Here is a 16,955-nt window from a genome sequence, read left to right as displayed (position 1 = left end):
CTACAAGCCCTTCTAAACACACCGAGCATCTTGCTCAAGCTAACAAATGGCAGTTGGGAGCAGTATCCACATTTCACCAGTCTTGGTTCTGCTTCCAGTCCATCTCTCCCTGGTGTAGTCTCTTTAACAGCTCAGAGGAGTTTCAGAAGTCAAGGCACTGAAAAGATTAGCCTGATGTTCAAACCCTGCTGATTATTCAGGAGGTTTCTCCGCATTTGGGGATATTGCTCCTTAAAGGGCATCTCAAACATTCGTTTACTGGACAGGTATTAATTTGTACTTCTTTAGACTCCTCCTGGTACATGATGTCTGGAGAAAATTTATTTTTGGCTGCTGGACATTTCTTAATCATTTTTTTAAGAACAAGAAATTAAAGTTGCCATTTTAAAATACCTTCCCTCTAGAAACAGAGAGCCCTCAGCACTCTCAGTTTCTAGGTCATGAATGCCCTCTTCTGCTGAAATCCAGCACTGCTGCTCTAGAGCAATGTGGCTTCTCCACCGCAGGACTGCAGGATTCTTTCTCAAGGCATGCTTTACAAATACCATCTTGCCCTCCTTTACGGCTTCACAGATTGCATTGGGTTGGAAGAGACCCTCAAAGGTCGTCTTGTCCAATTCCCCTGCCCTCGGCGGGGACACCTCCAACTAGAGCAGGCTGCCCAGGGACACATCAAGGCTGATCCTGAATGTCTCCAGGGACCTGGCCTCCACCACATCCCTGGCCAACCCGTTCCAGTATTTCACCACTCTCAGTGTGCAGCACTTCCTCCTGGTGTCCAACCTAAATCTCCCCTGCTTCAGTTTCAAACCATAGCTCCTCATCCTATCACCACAAGTCCTTCTGAACAGTCCCTCCCCAGCCTTCCTGTAGGTCCCCTTCAGATACTGAAATGGAGCTCTAAGGTCTCCCTGGAGCCTTCTCTTCTCCAGGCTTCTCTTCAGTTCCCTCAGGTCCTTCCTGAACTGAGGGGCCCAGAACTGCACACAATATTCCAGATGTGGCCTCACCAGGGCAGAGTAGAGGGGCAGGAGAACCTCTCTCAACCTTCTCACCACAGCCCTTCTAATCCTCCTCAGAATGGCATTTGCCTTCTTGGCCACAGGAGCACACTTGCTGGCTCATGGTCCAGCTTCCATCTACCAGGACCCCCAGGTCCTTTTCCCCTTACTGCTCTCCAACAGGTCAGTCCCCAATGTATCCTGGTACATGGGGTTGTTCTTTCCCAGGTGCAAGACTCTCCACTTGGCCTTGGTGAATTTCATTCAGTTTCTCCCTGCCCAGCTCTCCAGCCTAAGTCTGGCTGAATGGCAGCACAACCTTCTGGTGTGTCGCTGCTCCCAGTTTTGTGTCATCAGCAAACTTGCTGACAATGCAGTGGCTGACTGAGCTACTAATCCCTTATCAATGTGTTAGCTGTGTTCTCAACAAGCTATTGGCACTTAGTGAAAGGTTTGAATGTTTCCCCTCAGCCATTATCCTCTTTCTCATTTTTCTTTTCAGGCTGCAATTCCAGGTCTGGGGGGAAAAAAAAAATCTGATAGATAAACAAATAAATAAACCCTCTGGGGTTTTGTTCTTCCTAGCCCCCCACCCCCCTTTATTTTTCCTTCTCTCTCTTCCCCCCCACCCCCCCCTTCTTGCAGTTTCCTTTAAAATTATTTTTCACTTCAAACTGAAATTAGCGGAGAGCAAAAAATACAGCAATGCACTAAGTCTTACTTTATATTGTGTCACAGCTTGTAACAGTTTAGATGAACACTATGCAATATACAGATAAATGTTGCTCCCCCAAAAGCAGAAATATGTGGGATATGCACTGAGAAAATTGCCAGGCTGAGGAAATGGCAGCCCAGCAGATGAACCTAGTTTATCACAATAAACATTTCCCCCCATTTGGCAGGTTGAGAATGAAATGGGTAATAGATTCTAGAGTAAGTCCTGAGGGTGGGCTGGAGTTTTTTATGGGTATTGCACTGCCAAGGCCCCAGATAGACTATTATGTTACGTTGGCTTCTCTAGATATCCCTGTTCATTAGCAGAGTGGATTATTAAAAATCTAAGCAAGCATTGGAATGCAGCAGTGATCCAAATACTCCTCATTTGCTGCATCCTCCATCAGTGTTTTGACTTGAGAAGCCATTAGGTATCTTCAAGTCATGTTTGGTTTGGTTTATTATTGGAAATGGAACAAAAATACAAGTGGGTAGATTCAGATTGGAGGTTAGGAAATTCTTCCCCGTAAGGGTGGTGAGAGACTGGCACAGGTTGCCCAGGGAGGTGGTGGAAGCCTCATCCCTGGAGGTTTTACGGTCAGGCTGGATGTGGCTCTGAGGAACCTGATCTAGTGTGAGGTGTCCCTGCCTGTAGCAGGGGGGTTGGAACTGGCTGATCCTTGAGGTCCTTTCCAACCCTGACAATTCTTATGATTCTATTCAGGTTTAAATTTGATTTTTTTTTCTCAGCTGAGCTAAGGGGTGCAGTGTGTGCAGGGGCAATGTGCTTATACTCGGCATCACAGCAGAGCTCTGCAGTTTACTGAAGTCCATGGTTATACTTGAATTACAACATCTATTAACCAGTTTGCTTGCTAAGGTAGAGGAGTACCTGGAGTGCTGTCTCCACCTCTGGGGCTCCCAACAAAAGAGAGGGTGGAGCTGATCTTCGCACCAAGGCCATCAGAGGGCTGGAGCACCTCTCCTATCAAGACAGGCTGAAACAATTGGGGCTGTTCAGCCTGGAGAGGAGGAGGCTCCAGGGAGACCTTAGAGCTGCATTTCAGTATCTGAAGGGGACCTACAGGAAGGCTGGGGAGGGATTGTTTAGAAGGGCCTGTGGGGATAGGACGAGGGGAAAGGTTTGAAACTGAAGCAGGGCAGATTTAAGTTGGATATCAGGAGGAAATTCCGCACAATGAGAGTGGTGAAATACTGGAACAAGTTCCGAGGGATGTGGTTGAGGCCCCCTCCCTGGAGACATTCAAGATCAACCTTGATGTGCCCCTGGGCAGCCTGATCTAGTTGGAGATGTCCCTGCCTAGTGCAGGGAGGTTGCACAAGATGACCTTTGGGGGGTCCCTTCCAACCCAATGCAATCTGTGAATCTGTGTGAATCCGTGTTGCAGATACCTGCACCAACATTTGTTTTGACTGGCATTGCTGCAGTTAATTCAGTAAGTCTCTTAGCAGTGGTCATTGTCCAAAGCCTGTCTTGCCCATGTGGCCCCTGGTTTTCAGCAGCAGGGACAGTCAGGCCGGTCTGGGACCCTTTCACCTCAGGATTCCCCTTTGCAGCGCTCATCTCCTGGGCATTTGGTGGCGTTATGCATCCTGCAGAAGCAGCAGCTGCTTTTCTTCCGTCAGGTGTCTGCTGTATCTCAAGATATGTTTAAGAAGCCCACATAACACTGACCCCTCAAGACATGAGCTACTGTTCAGAATGGCTTAAGTGATGAACAGCCCCATTGTAAGTTATCTTTCCTGATAGTGAGTCTGTATTATATCTGGTATGGTGCAAATGATCATCCATCCTTACTGAACTTGTCAACATAAAAAGGTCAAGCTGCAGCTTTATCTACGGTGCAGACTCTTGGATTTCCTTCTGAGGCCTGCAAGACTCACCATTAACTTTCATCAGAGCTGGATCAGGATCACAGGGAATTAATTCCACAGAAATATTGCCACACTGAAAGGAAGTTACTCTGCTTAATGCATGGCTCTCAGCTTAAACCTGACAATTAGTGCAACCTGAGGCTGAATAATTACCCTGCTCAATCTCAGACTGATGTTTCCATACCTTGCTGTCAGAATAGGTTAAACTGCAAGCTGCAGTTTAATGAAAGTAGGTTTGTGTTGTCTGACTCTTTTTTTCCCCCATCAGTCCTAACATCCTATTTTGCCAAAGCACAAATAATCTGTTTTCCCTTTTCTTCTGCATGGTCTGATTTCCTTGGCTATGACCTGCTGAAGAAATATGCTCAGTGTTTAAGACTCTTCTGCTCCAGCAGGTGACAGTGAGTAAACATGCTGGCTTTGACTCTTTAGAAGACTATAAGTAGTCTTAACTGTAATTCTGGGAGGAGAATGGGGCTGAGGAACAGTTGCTATAAGCTGTTGCCATGCTCAGTGTCCAGCTAGCATAAGGATTGGAGCTTTAAATAACGCATGAGGTCCACTGGCATCCTGTGAGGAAGAAGGTTTCCCAAGTATCTGATGTCTGCTTCCCACAGCTAGTGCCTGCAGTCACTGGAATGCTTCCAACTGTTCTGGTCACTTAAGATGCTGACACTTCACTAAGGTGCTGATAATCTTCACTAACATTTGCTCACATACAGAGCAGTACTTAGATATTATTACTTTCCTTCACAGAGGCCCAGCAGGGTTTGGGGATGGTTTCTATTTTAATCAGAAATCAGTGTGAGCAGCTAATTTTCATAGGGTGTTTGCCTGATTTACAAAGTGTTGTGTTTGCTGGAGCCCACAGGCTTGATCTTTGCATTCATCTTTCTCAAACTAATTGTGTCACTGCAGGTAAATGGCACTTGGTGTAATTCTGGATTCAAACACCCATTGAAGTCAATGCAACTCTTTTAACTGTCAAAGTGCATCGAAGGCTATAAGAATAAAGGAGAGGCAAGGGAAAAAAAGAAAGGAATAGTGGTAAAAGACAAAAATAAAAAAGCACTGTAAAAGATTCTTGATGCTAGTATGTAAGCAATCTGCATTGCATTGCTTATTCCAACCAGAAGAGAACACGGAAGAGAGGAAAAGAAGTGTTACTGGTGTCAGAGCTGAGGCTCTGCAGTGATTTGGAACAATAGTCCAGCTGCCCCTGTGTGCCCCAGCTCTTGAGAAATGAGGATGATTGTGCACCCACAGATTCACAGATTGCATTGGGTTGGAAGGGACCCCCCAAAGTTCATCTTGTGCAACCTCCCTGCACTCAGCAGGGACACCTCCAGCTAGATCAGGCTGCCCAAAGACACATAGAGTCTGATCTTGATCCAGAGATGGGGCTTCAACCACATCCCTGGGCAGACTGTTCCAGTATTTCACCACTCTCATTGTGCAGAACTTCCTCCTGATGTCCAACCTAAATCTGCCCTGCTCCAGTCTCAAACCATTGCCTCTTGTCCTATCCATACAGGCTCCTCTAAACAGTCCCTCCCCAGCCTTCCTGTAGGTAACCTTCAGTATTGAAATGCAGCTCTAAGGTCTCCCTGGAGTATTTTCTTCTCCAGACTGAACAGGCCCCACTCTCTCAGCCTGTCTTAATAGTGGAGGTGCTCCAGCCCTCTGATCATCTTAGTGGTCCTCCTCTGGACCCACTCCAGCAGGTCCATGTGTCTCTTGTGGTAGAGGTCCCAGAGCTGGACACAGCACTCCAGGTGAGATCTCAGCAGAGCAGAGCAGAGTAGAGGGGCACAATTGCCTCTCTCCACCTGCTGGCTGCCATTGGCCTTCTGGGCTGCAAGTGCCCATTGCTGGCTCATGTCCAGCTTCTCACCCACCAGCACCCCCAAGTCCTTTTCTGCAGGGCTGCTCTCAATCTCATCATCCCCCAGCCTGGACTGATACCAAGGGTTGAACTCCAGTGAACATGATGCCAAGCTGCTGTCATCATTATGCTCCTTGCTTTTTTTCCCCTCCAGATTCTGTATTAACTGTCCAAAAGTACTTCACATCTGAAAACACATTTTCATGCATTGTTTTCAGGTGCATTTAATTTACCTGATGGACCTTCTTAGCTGCGGTATTGGTATGCACACCTCCATTTCACATCTATTTGTCTTGTTGTTGACTAAACCCAGCAACCAACTGCTGCAGTTAGTAGTTCTTAGCTATAATTTAGATAACTCTGAAGCAGGGCTCTTACTCTTAATGGAAAATAAAATTTTATGTGGGTCTTTTGTCAGTTTAAGGTTGTAAACAGATCATGCTGATAATCTTGTAACAACATTTTGTAGATTGCATATTGATTATAAAAAAAGAAAGCTGTATTTCAAACTAGCTGTTCCTTGTCCCCTCACTGGAGATCTATCAAGGTTGTTTTATGTCTGCTATAATTAACTGGCTGATCTCCTATCATCAGGTATTGCAGTTCATTAGAAAGAGCAGTTCTGGTCTCCGTGTGAGTAGGTGACAACAATCACAGTATCACAGAATGTTAGGCTGTGGAAGGGATCTCTGGAGATCATCCAGTCTAATCCCACTGCCAGAGTAGCATCACCTGGGGCAGGTCACACAGCAACACATCCAGATAGGTCTTGAAAGTCTCCAGAGAAGGAGACTCCACAACCTCTCTGGGCAGCCTGCTCCAGGGCTCCAGAACTCTCACAGTGAAAAGGTTTTTCCTTATGTTCTCATGGAACATCCTCTGCTCCAGCTTGCACCCACTGGCCCTTGTACTATCATTGGACATCACTGAGCAGAGCCTGGCTGCATCCTTCTGACACTGCCCTGCACATCTTTATAAACATGAATGAGGTCACGTCTCAGGCTCCTCTTCTCCAAGCTAAAGAGTCCCAGCTTCTTCAGCCTTTCCTCAGCAGGGAGATGTTCCATTCCAGCATCTTTGTGGCTCTGCACTGGGCTCCCTCAAGCAATTCCCTGAGGTCCCTCTTGAACTCAGGGGCCCAGAACTGGAGTCAGTGTTCCAGATGTGGTCTCACCAGGGCAGAGTAGAGGAGGAGGAGAACCTCTTTGGACCTATTAACCACATCCCTACTAATCCACCCCAGGATGCCATTGGCCTTCTTGGCTACAAGGGCACATTGCTGGCTCATGGTCAACCTTCCATCCACCAGGACCCGCAGGTCCTTTTCCCCTTCACTGTTCTCCCACAGGTCAGTCCTCAGTCTACCCAGGTCCATGAGGTTGTTCTTTCCCAGATGCAAGACTGTCTACTTGCCCTTGTTGGATTTCATTCAATCTCTCCCTGTCCAGCTTTCTTCATCATAAAGCCGGCTGCAGAAGGCTGAGCAATGCCTGTATTCCACTAACGATCATTTATGTCAGGCCCTTTTCCTGCCTTATTTGCATAACAATAATAAGGCAAAGAACGCTGAGCTTTTCCTCTGATCTCTCTGGGATATTTGACTATAAAGAAGCCACAACTGGTTAAGCCTTTCACGAATTTCAAAGCCTCTTACTAGGCAAATCGTGAAAGCTCTGCCGGGAAACATGGGAATAAGGCAGAGGTTAGTGGGGCAGCATTCAAAGAATGGGCTTAAAAGGTAAGATAACCTTGGCACTTGCCTTGTGCTGCTGTCTCTCTAGCAAAGCAGGCAGCTCTTCTGTGCAACACTGGGAAATACAGTTCAGATCCATTTTCATTGTTCCTCTACCCTTCAGTGAGCACCTGCAAATGGAAGGCAGGTGTCTAGCAGGACAGTCCCCTTCCAGGGCTTAGACCAATGTTTAAAACTATCAGTAGACAATACAACTCAGGTATGTGAAAAACTAAGCTAGTAAATTGCCAGAATGCAATTAAACCATGAAAGCATGGAGGTTTGTTGGGGGACAGTTTGCTAGTATGTGCTGTGCCTAGTATCTGCTGGTTTAAAGCCTGTTCTTTCCTTACTCAAAACAGCCTGTAAATTTTCACAGTAACAATCAGAACAGGTTGTGAGGGATGGTCACACTCCCTGCTGATGCTTTACTGATAAAACATAAAAAAAAAAAGCAGCAGCATTGGCTCAAAGTCTGCTTCACCATTTCATAAGCCCCAGTGTGATGAGGTATTTCTGCTTGGGGGTTAGGTGCAGTCCAGCATTATACTGCGTTGTGGTGGTGGTTTTGGTTTAATGTAGAATAACTCCATGCAGAGGGACTCGGACAGGCCTGAGAGGTGTGCCCAAGCCAAACTCATGCAGTTCAAGAAGGCCAAGTGCAAGGTCCCACACCTGTGTCAGGGCAATTCCAAGCACAAATCCAGTCTGGGCAAGGAGTAGCTTGAGAACAGTCTGGAGGAGAAGGACTTGGGGGTGTCAGCTGATGGAAAACTCAACATGAGCCAGCAATGGTCACTTGTAGTCCAGTAGGCAGCTGTGTGCTGGGCTGCATCCAAAGCAGGGAGAGCAGCAGGTCAGGGAGGGGATTCTGCCCCTCTGCTCTGCTGAGACCCCACCTGCAACACTGCATCCAGATCTGCTGCCCCCAGTATAAGAGAGGCACAGGACAACTGGACTGAGTGCAGAAGAGGCCACAGAGTTGATCAGAGGGCTGAAGAACCTCCCCTATGGGGACAGGATAAGAGCCTGGAGCATGGGGCTGTTCAGCTTGGAGAAGGGAAGGCTCCAGGGAGACCTTAGAGCAGCCTTCCAGTACCTGGAGGTGGCTACAGGAGAGCTGGGGAGGGACTTTTTACAAGGGCTTGTAGTGACAGGACCAGAGGGAATGGACTGAAGCTTGAGGGGGGCAGATTGAGGCTGGAGATGACAAAGAAATTCTTTCCAGTGAGGGTGGTGAGACACTGGAGCAGGTTGCCCAGGGAGTTTGTGGATGTCCACTCCCTGGAGGTGTTCAGGACCAGGCTGGATGAGGCCTTGAGCAATCTGGTCTAGTGGAAGGTGTCCCTGCCCAGGGTGGGGGGTTGGAACTAGATGATCTTTAAGGTCCCTTCCAATCTAAACCACTCCATGAATTTATGAAAGTCCCATTTGCATGTTCAGCAATAAAAGTCTGAAGAGAAAAAAAGTGGGAACAGAAGAGACCCACAATGAGTGACAGGCATTGGAGGTAAGAGGAAAGAGGCAGGTAGTGGGCAGGGAGTTGGCAGAGGGAAAGGGCAGTGGGCAAGCTTGTTTGCAAGGGCTAAGGAGAACTGCTGCTTTCTAAGTCAAGGTGAAAAGCTGAGAGATTCCCTACCCAAATAAGCCAAGCTGTTGCCTGCTTATGGACTGCCCAGGGCAGTGCCATGCCATGCAGCTGGTCCTGCTTTTATATGTGCCAAGCAGAGGAACTTGTTCGGTGTCTCTTGAGCATCCCTGCATCACCTCTGTCTAGCTGTCAATAATGGGATCTTAGCATCCTGGACTGGAAGATCTTGCTCATGCAAGGAACTAATGACACAGAGTATAGGAGACTCAATGAAAACATTAAATAAAGGCCAGCAGTGGATGAGGAAAGATTTAAAGCAAGACCTGAGACATTAGCCTGATGATTTCTAGATGATTATAGTGTATGCTTGATGCTGCAAACCTCATGACTGGTGAAAGAAGCTACTGTGGTCACTCAGCTTTATTCCTCTCCCAATTGCTACATGCAAAGTTAAGGCAGAGCAAATTGGCCTTGTCCAAAACATGCTGCTCTGCTCTTATTTAGCTTTGCACTTAAGCTGCTGGACTTCTGCAATCGCCTGCTCGACTGCAAACTTCCAGCAGCTAATTCAAATAAGAAGAAATGGTGTTCCTGGCATTTACTCTCCTGCTGCACCCTGCCTCTGCATGGCTCTGCATGTCCCGGTGGCTAGTTTTACTCCACTGGTTCAGGGGAGGCCAGAAATAGGTAAGTTGCAAGGAGGAATTGAGATTTCAGCCACTGATGAGGGAGGGTAAAACAAGATGGCTGGGAAGAGGCTTAGAAAGCAATGAAGGCAAAGACAGCAGACAAAAGAGGAGGGAGCTGGACTGGTGTTTTCCATGGGAACACAAGGCAGGAGATTGGGGTCTCTTGGGAAGGAGAGTGCTATAAACATCTGTGTATCATACCCAGAGAAACAAGGCAGGCAGTAAAGGAGGTGAGGGAAGAAGAGATGAGCACTGAGCTGAGCACTGGCAGGAGTGTGGCAGAAAGCATAAGTGAGAATAACGACGGTGAAGGGGCTGGTGGCTGCTGCTTCCCTTTGAGGCTTTCTCTCCACATAAGGCTTCTGTATCAGGGTGGGTATTTAGGAGAAGCAGAGCTTATCTCATCCTTAATAAGGCTTACTCATACTGCACAAGTCTCAGGGCTTATCAGGATGCTGAGGTGCACAGTACTGTTCAGTATATTCAATCCATCAGGCCTGCCACTTTTATATGGCAGTTTGTCCAGGTCACAGCTCTTCTTATGCTACCAAATGTCCTGAAAATTTGTCATTAAATTGAATTAAGGGACAGCCCTTTTGATGGTTCTTATGATGAAGGGGTTTAAATCAGATAAAAAAAAGGATAGGCCCTTGAAGAAACACAAGTCACACAAGATAAATGAAAGAGGAACAAATCACAGGTCCTAGTGTCATCTGTCTCAGAACTTTGACGGAAATGATGGAGTTTAAAACAAAATCAGGCTGTTAATAAAATTGGTTATGAGTCTAGAGTGCTGTATATCCATGAGTTAACAGCTGAAAACAAAGGGAGCATGACAGAGACTATCTTTCAAGTGGAATTACAGTTCTGTCCCTGTCAAGGCATCTGCCTGGACTCTGTAACCGGTTCCCTCCTAAGAATGAATGTTGTGAGATCGAGGCACCCTCAACAAGTTTGTAGATGACACCAAGCTGAGTGGTGTGGTTGATAAGACTGAAGGAGGAGATGGGTGCCATCAAGAGGGACCTGGACAGGCTGGAGAGGTGAGCTGAGGAGGATCTCATGAGGCTCAATAAGGCAAATTGCAAGGTCCTGCACCTGGTTTAGGGCAACCCTTGATATCAGTCCAGGCTGGGGGATGATGAGATTGAGAACAGCCCTGCAGGGAAGGACTAGGGGCTGCTGGTGTGTGAGAAGCTGGACATGAACCAGCAATGGGCATTTGCAGCCCAGAGGGCCAATGGCAGCCTGGGCTGCATCAAAAGCAGCGTGGCCAGAGATGGAGAGAGGGGATTCTGCCCCTCTGCACTGGTGAGAGTTCACCTGGAGTGCTGTGTCCAGATCTGAAGCCCCCAGCACGGGAAGGACATGAACCTGCTGGAGTGGGTCCAGTGGAGAACACCAAGATGGTCAGAGGGCTGGAGCACCTCTCCTATCCAGACTGGCCGAAACAATTGGGGCTGTTCAGCCTTGAGAAGAGAAGGCTCCAGGGAGACCTTAGAGCTCCATTTTAGCATCTGAAGGGGACCTACAGGAAGGCTGGGGAGGGACTGTTCAGAAGGACTTGTGGTGATAGGATGAGGGGCAATGGTTTGAAACTGAAGCAGGGGAGATTTAGGTTGGACACCAGGAGGAAGTGCTGCACACTGAGAGTGGTGAAATACTGGAACAGGTTGGCCAGGGATGTGGTGGAGGCCAGGTCCCTGGAGACATTCAGGATCAGCCTTGATGTGTCCCTGGGCAGCCTGCTCTAGTTGGAGGTGTCCCCGCCGAGGGCAGGGGAATTGGACAAGACGACCTTTGAGGGTCTCTTCCAACCCAATGCAATCTGTGAAGCCATAAAGGAGGGCAAGATGGTATTTGTAAAGCATGCCTTGAGAAAGAATCCTGCAGTCCTGCGGTGGAGAAGCCACATTGCTCTAGAGCAGCAGTGCTGGATTTCAGCAGAAGAGGGCATTCATGACCTAGAAACTGAGAGTGCTGAGGGCTCTCTGTTTCTAGAGGGAAGGTATTTTAAAATGGCAACTTTAATTTCTTGTTCTTAAAAAAATGATTAAGAAATGTCCAGCAGCCAAAAATAAATTTTCTCCAGACATCATGTACCAGGAGGAGTCTAAAGAAGTACAAATTAATACCTGTCCAGTAAACGAATGTTTGAGATGCCCTTTAAGGAGCAATATCCCCAAATGCGGAGAAACCTCCTGAATAATCAGCAGGGTTTGAACATCAGGCTAATCTTTTCAGTGCCTTGACTTCTGAAACTCCTCTGAGCTGTTAAAGAGACTACACCAGGGAGAGATGGACTGGAAGCGGAACCAAGACTGGTGAAATGTGGATGCTGCTCCCAACTGCCATTTGTTAGCTTGAGCAAGATGCTCGGTGTGTTTAGAAGGGCTTGTAGTGATAGGATGAGGGGTTTGAAATCAGGAGGAGGTTCTGCACAATGAGAGTGGTGAAATACTGGAACAGGCTGCCCAGGGATGTGGTTGAGGCCTTGTTCCTGGAGACATTCAAGATAAGACTTGATGTGACCCTGGGCAGCCTGATCTAGTTGGAGATGTCCCTGCTGACTGCAGGATGATTGGACAAGATGACTTTTAAGGGTCCCTTCCAACCTGATGCAATCTGTGAAACTGTGTCTGTGCCTCAGTTTCTTCTCTTAAAAGTGGAGTTAAATGTTAACAAAATCCATGAGCACGAAAATCACTACAGAGCTGCACTTATTCCTGGCAATAAAAAGGTTATAACTTACAACATGTGGGGTATGCCCACAGGGCCTTGTGCTGGTGGGATATGCTGGGTATATGCAAGTAAAGAGACAACGCAGTCACCCTGAAGTGCAGGTGAAGATCACTTGCTTTGGTGTAGATTTTCATCTGAACATAGCCAAAACAACCTGACCACTATCTCAGACAGCTGATAAGTCCCTTGGTACTAGCCTCTCCAACCTCTCTTTCTTTCCGACCCTAGGCATACAAATTGTTCCAATCCCAAGGCACTTTGTAATCTCCAGATAAACAAAGGGTGGTAGAAAGCAGGGAATTCACTTACAAGCCTTCTTTCTGCACTGCCACCTTTCTAAAACTGCTCTAGAGTGTGCTAGCAGGTAGATGGCTCTGCATCAGGTTTATCTGCCCAATGAATCGCAGCCTGCTGCAGGATCACCATCTGCAGCCTTCGGGGCTCACAAAGATCTTCAAGGTTGTGACTTCTTCCTGCTGTCTTTGCTAAGATGACAGGAGTAACCGGAGAGGAGAAGAATAATGATGTTCTTGGTATCCACTGTCCCAGACAGTTCCAAATGAGCACTGTGCTTAAAAAACCATACATTTTATTATTTCAATTACACTATAGGCAAAGCAGTGTGGCTTGCCTTTTCCTCTTGATAATGCAGGGCACAGAGAACAGCTGAATAGGCAACTGCTGTTTAATTCAAGATACAGTGTCATTAAACAGATTTTGTTGCAGAGCAAACTTCAATAGCAAACAGCATTTGTCTCACTCATGGAAATGCAACTTACAATATTGTTATGGATGTTACTGCCATTTTTTTAATATATTTTTTGTTGTTATAGGTGTTAGTCTAGCTATATAATTAAGGGACTGTCAGTATTTCCATTAAAATAGTTTCAGGATGAGTAAGTCAGCCTTAAAAATCAAAGCTTAACAGGTGAGTCTCCTGTTCTCAAGACAAACTGCACTGCAGCTACCTGAAAAATGGAAAAGGGGAGGAAAAAGAAGGGGAAAAGAGAAGATGGTGTTTCTGTGTTCTCAGAATGATCAGGGCAACACCAGTCCATGTATGGATAGAAGGTCTATAAAGACCAAGTTGTTTTATTTTCTTACATACATGATATTAAGAAACATTTTTACAGATGAGTAGCTGCTAAATTGGGAAATATTTATATTAATATATAAACAGGTCACTGCAAACCTAAGCATTTATTTGAGGAGTTGTACCCTACTGCTGCTACCTAACTGGGAGCTCCAGTTATCTCTTTTAAGAGACAATAATGACTTGATAGTTTATCACAGCAAAATACTATGCTTTTGCAGCCAGCTTTCCTGGGTCTATTTTCACACTATGGGGTTCTCCTAACACAGGTTTTCTCCCTCTATGCTGAAGTTTCAGGATAGAGCTCAGTGTCTGAACCAGGCCCCTTGAGTGGCCCTGTGCTTTGGGCAGCGGTGGGTGACAGAAACACAGAGTGTGGAACAGGTTGCCCAGGGAGGTGGTGGAAGCCTCATCCCTGGAGGCTTTGAAGGCCAGGCTGGATGTGGCTGTGAGCAACCTGCTCTAGTGTGAGGTGTCCCTGCCCATGGCAGAGGGGTTGGAACTGGATGATCCTTGAGGTCCCTTCCAACCCTCACAATTCTCTGGTTCTATGGGACCTCTGGATATTATCTAGTCCAGCCCTCTTTTTAAGCATGGTCACCTCGGATGCACAGGAACACAATGTCCAGGTGGGTTTTGAAAGCCTCCTGAGAAGGGGTCTCCACAACAGATTCACAGATGGCATAGGGTTGGAAGGGGACCCTCAGAGGTCATCTTGTCCACCCTCTCTGGGCAGCCTAATGCAGTGCTCTGCCAGTGTAGGTAGAACTGCTGCTGTTCTCGTCCATGTCCTTTGCCTCTTGTACTGGTTTTGGCGTCGGGAGGTGACAGAGAAAGCGCAGGAGCGGCCTTGGCTGGGCCGTGTCGCGGCGGGGGGGCAGAGCGGGGCTGGGCGGTGCCGGCGGCGGGCGGCGTTTTGAGGCGGGCGGGCGGCGCGTGGCTGTGGGAGCCATGGCTAACGCTAACGGCGTGGTGAGGGTCGGCGGCGAGGCCGGGAAGGGTCCCTACCCCAACCCGCGGCGTGTAGCGAGCCTGGGGGGCGTAAAATCGACCCGGCGGGCCTGCCTTCCTCTGCCCCCTCTGGAGAGAGGGGATGAGAGCGGGGCCGGGCCGGGGAAGTCATCTTCCCTTCTCCGGGCCCGGCGGGAGGCGGTGCGGCCCCGTGGGGTCTGCCCCGCGGGTACTGCCCAGGCGTGGGAAGCTCAGGGCTGACTTCGGAAAGACTTTTAAAATTTCTTTCTTTATGGGATGTGAATTGGTGGGTGGGTGCGTTAAAGAGTTCTGTGGGCAAAAGCTTGAACCACTGTTGGGTGGTGCAGAGGGACACTCTGCAAGCAGGGTGGTGGCTGTCGCTGTCCTCGGGTTTCATCTGCCTTTGCCTCTCCTTATGTGGGACTTCAGAGGACACTCATCCCAGGGAAGCCTTAGAGGCTTCCCTTTAAGACTTGCTTTTGGCTTTGCTGGAATGGGGACTTGGTAAGTCCTATCCTGCCACCCCACTGTGCAGTTCCCGGTGGTGGCAGTGCCTGATGCGGATTGCTAAGGTCTGGCAAAGGGGGGGCCTGGCAGTGCCTGGGTGTGAAGGAGTCGAACCATTTTTCTCCAGTTTGGAAACGTGGTGCTTGAATTTTGCAGTTATGTACAGATTTTTATATAGATTAATAAATGTTTGAACTTACTGTAGCTTGGCAGCACTGGGGAGAGGAATGGCAGCCTTATAGCAGCCTTCCAGTACCTGGAGGGTGCTACAAGAAAGCTGGGAAGGGACTATTTGCAAGGGCTTATAGTGGTAGGATGAGAGGGAATGGATTGAAGCTTGAGGAGGGCAGATTCAGACTGGAGATTAGGAAGAAGTTCTTTCCAGTGAATGTGGTGAGACACTGGAACAGGTTGCCCAGGGAGGTTGTGGGTGCCCCCTCCCTGGAGGTGTCCAGGGCCGGGCTGGATGAGGCCTTGAGCAACCTGGTCTAGTGGAAGGTGTCCTTGCCTATGGCAGGGGGGTTCGAACTAGGTGATCTTTAAGGTCCTTTCCAACTTAAACCATACAATAAATCTATGAATAGGCACATTGAGGGATTTAAATTTGGTTTGTTCTCTGTAGCTACAATGAAGGCAAAGCATTTGATGCATGGGCTGCTCAGTATCATCTTAGTGTAGTTGCCCTGGTTCAAGACGTCCTTGGTTGTTTTTTTAAAACAAATTGTTTATCTTCTGCTCTTTAGAATTACTCTGGAATATTAAAATAGTAATTTGAGGTTAAATTAGGAAAATGTAAATTAGTATCCTGGAATGTTAAATTCTAAGTTTTTCTAAAAGTCTCAGCTTCCTCTTTCACTTGGTGTGTGCTGTTCTGCTGGTAGTGCTTCATAGATTCATAGGATGGTTTGGGCTGGAAGGGACCTTGAAGGTCACCTAGTTCCAGACCCCCTGACATGGGCAAGGACACCTTCCACTAGACCAGGTTGGTCAAAGCCTTATCCAACCTGGTTTTAAACACCTCCAGGGATGGGGCATCCCCAGCCTCCCTAGGCAAGATAGTCAAGATTAATAAGCTTTTAATTACCAGAAGCTTATTATCTTACACTTGCATCTGAGCGGATTAATTTGGCATCCTGTGTTTGTCTGTTGTCCAGGTCTGACTGGAATCAGTGATGTGGGCAGAAGAAGGAATAAAATGTGTTGGATTCCTACTGTAATATGAATGAGATTTGTAGCTTTAGTGTTAAAATTTCCATAGCTAAACAGCTATATAGTGTCAGACACACAAAGAAGAAAAAAGCTGAAAAACAAACCTCAGTTACTTCTTGCGGGTTACTTATGCCAGTTCTATCAGAAGCATAACATAGTTAGTTGTTACCAGCTTGTGGTGTTGGTTGGCCTTTAAGTTAGGGGCAGTGATACTAGAATGATACTAAGTGGCAAAAGACAGTTTTGAAGTGATTATTTCAAGCATGGTTGTTTGGAAGTACAGCATTTCTTAAGCCTTTCTATAGCCTGCAGAAACCAATGATTTGAAGCTCAAATCCAGTGTGTTTTCTAGGGGTGTCTGTTCCCAGAGATTTCAGACTTAAAAGAATCGGTGGACTTGGCAAACTCTTTGCACCTGACAGAGTATTTATTGTCTTGCACCATGTTGTTCAGTTTGTAACAGTATTTTGTGGTGAGATTAGAGTTTGTGCAGTTACTTCAAATGACTTGACATGCATCTGAACTGGAGAAAATTAATTGAAAATACATAATTTAATTTTGTAATGTAGCTTAAACTCTACAAGTCCATTATTGAAGATGTGATCGAAGGTGTGCGGGAGCTCTTTGCAGAAGAAGGCCTAGAGGAACAGGTTCTGAAGGACTTGAAGCAGGTTCGTTGGGTTCCCCTGCTTTAACAGAAGCTGTGTGTTTGCTTTTCTTTTGAGGTAATGTACCTGTCAGATTTTAACCTACCCAGCAGTTTCTTTGTCCTCCAAAATGTGCAAACTTTTGCCCTGACTTAGCGGTAACAAATACCCTGTGAATGATGTGTTGGGCTGCTGGAAGTCAAAATTCAGCAGTGATTGTTACCATGTTTATTGGCTGTAATCAGTCCATTTACTCCTGGGAAAAACTAGGAATTAT

General features: G+C 47.1%; 1 protein-coding gene across 1 annotated transcript in view; it reads left to right on the top strand.

Moving 5' to 3' along the window:
- Positions 1-16,955, top strand: part of GTF2A1L (general transcription factor IIA subunit 1 like) — a 43,002-nt gene that overhangs the window by 16,049 nt on the left and 9,998 nt on the right. The window contains exon 3 of the mRNA XM_054169946.1: positions 16,601-16,702. The gene's annotated coding sequence lies outside the window, so the exon portion shown is untranslated. The remainder of the gene's footprint in view (positions 1-16,600; positions 16,703-16,955) is intronic.

Source organism: Dryobates pubescens, chromosome 2, assembly GCF_014839835.1.
Source record: "Dryobates pubescens isolate bDryPub1 chromosome 2, bDryPub1.pri, whole genome shotgun sequence".
In the NCBI taxonomy this organism is placed as follows: domain Eukaryota; kingdom Metazoa; phylum Chordata; class Aves; order Piciformes; family Picidae; genus Dryobates; species Dryobates pubescens.
The sequence above is the reverse complement of the archived record's forward strand: the minus strand, read 5'-3'. Positions and strand labels throughout refer to the sequence as shown.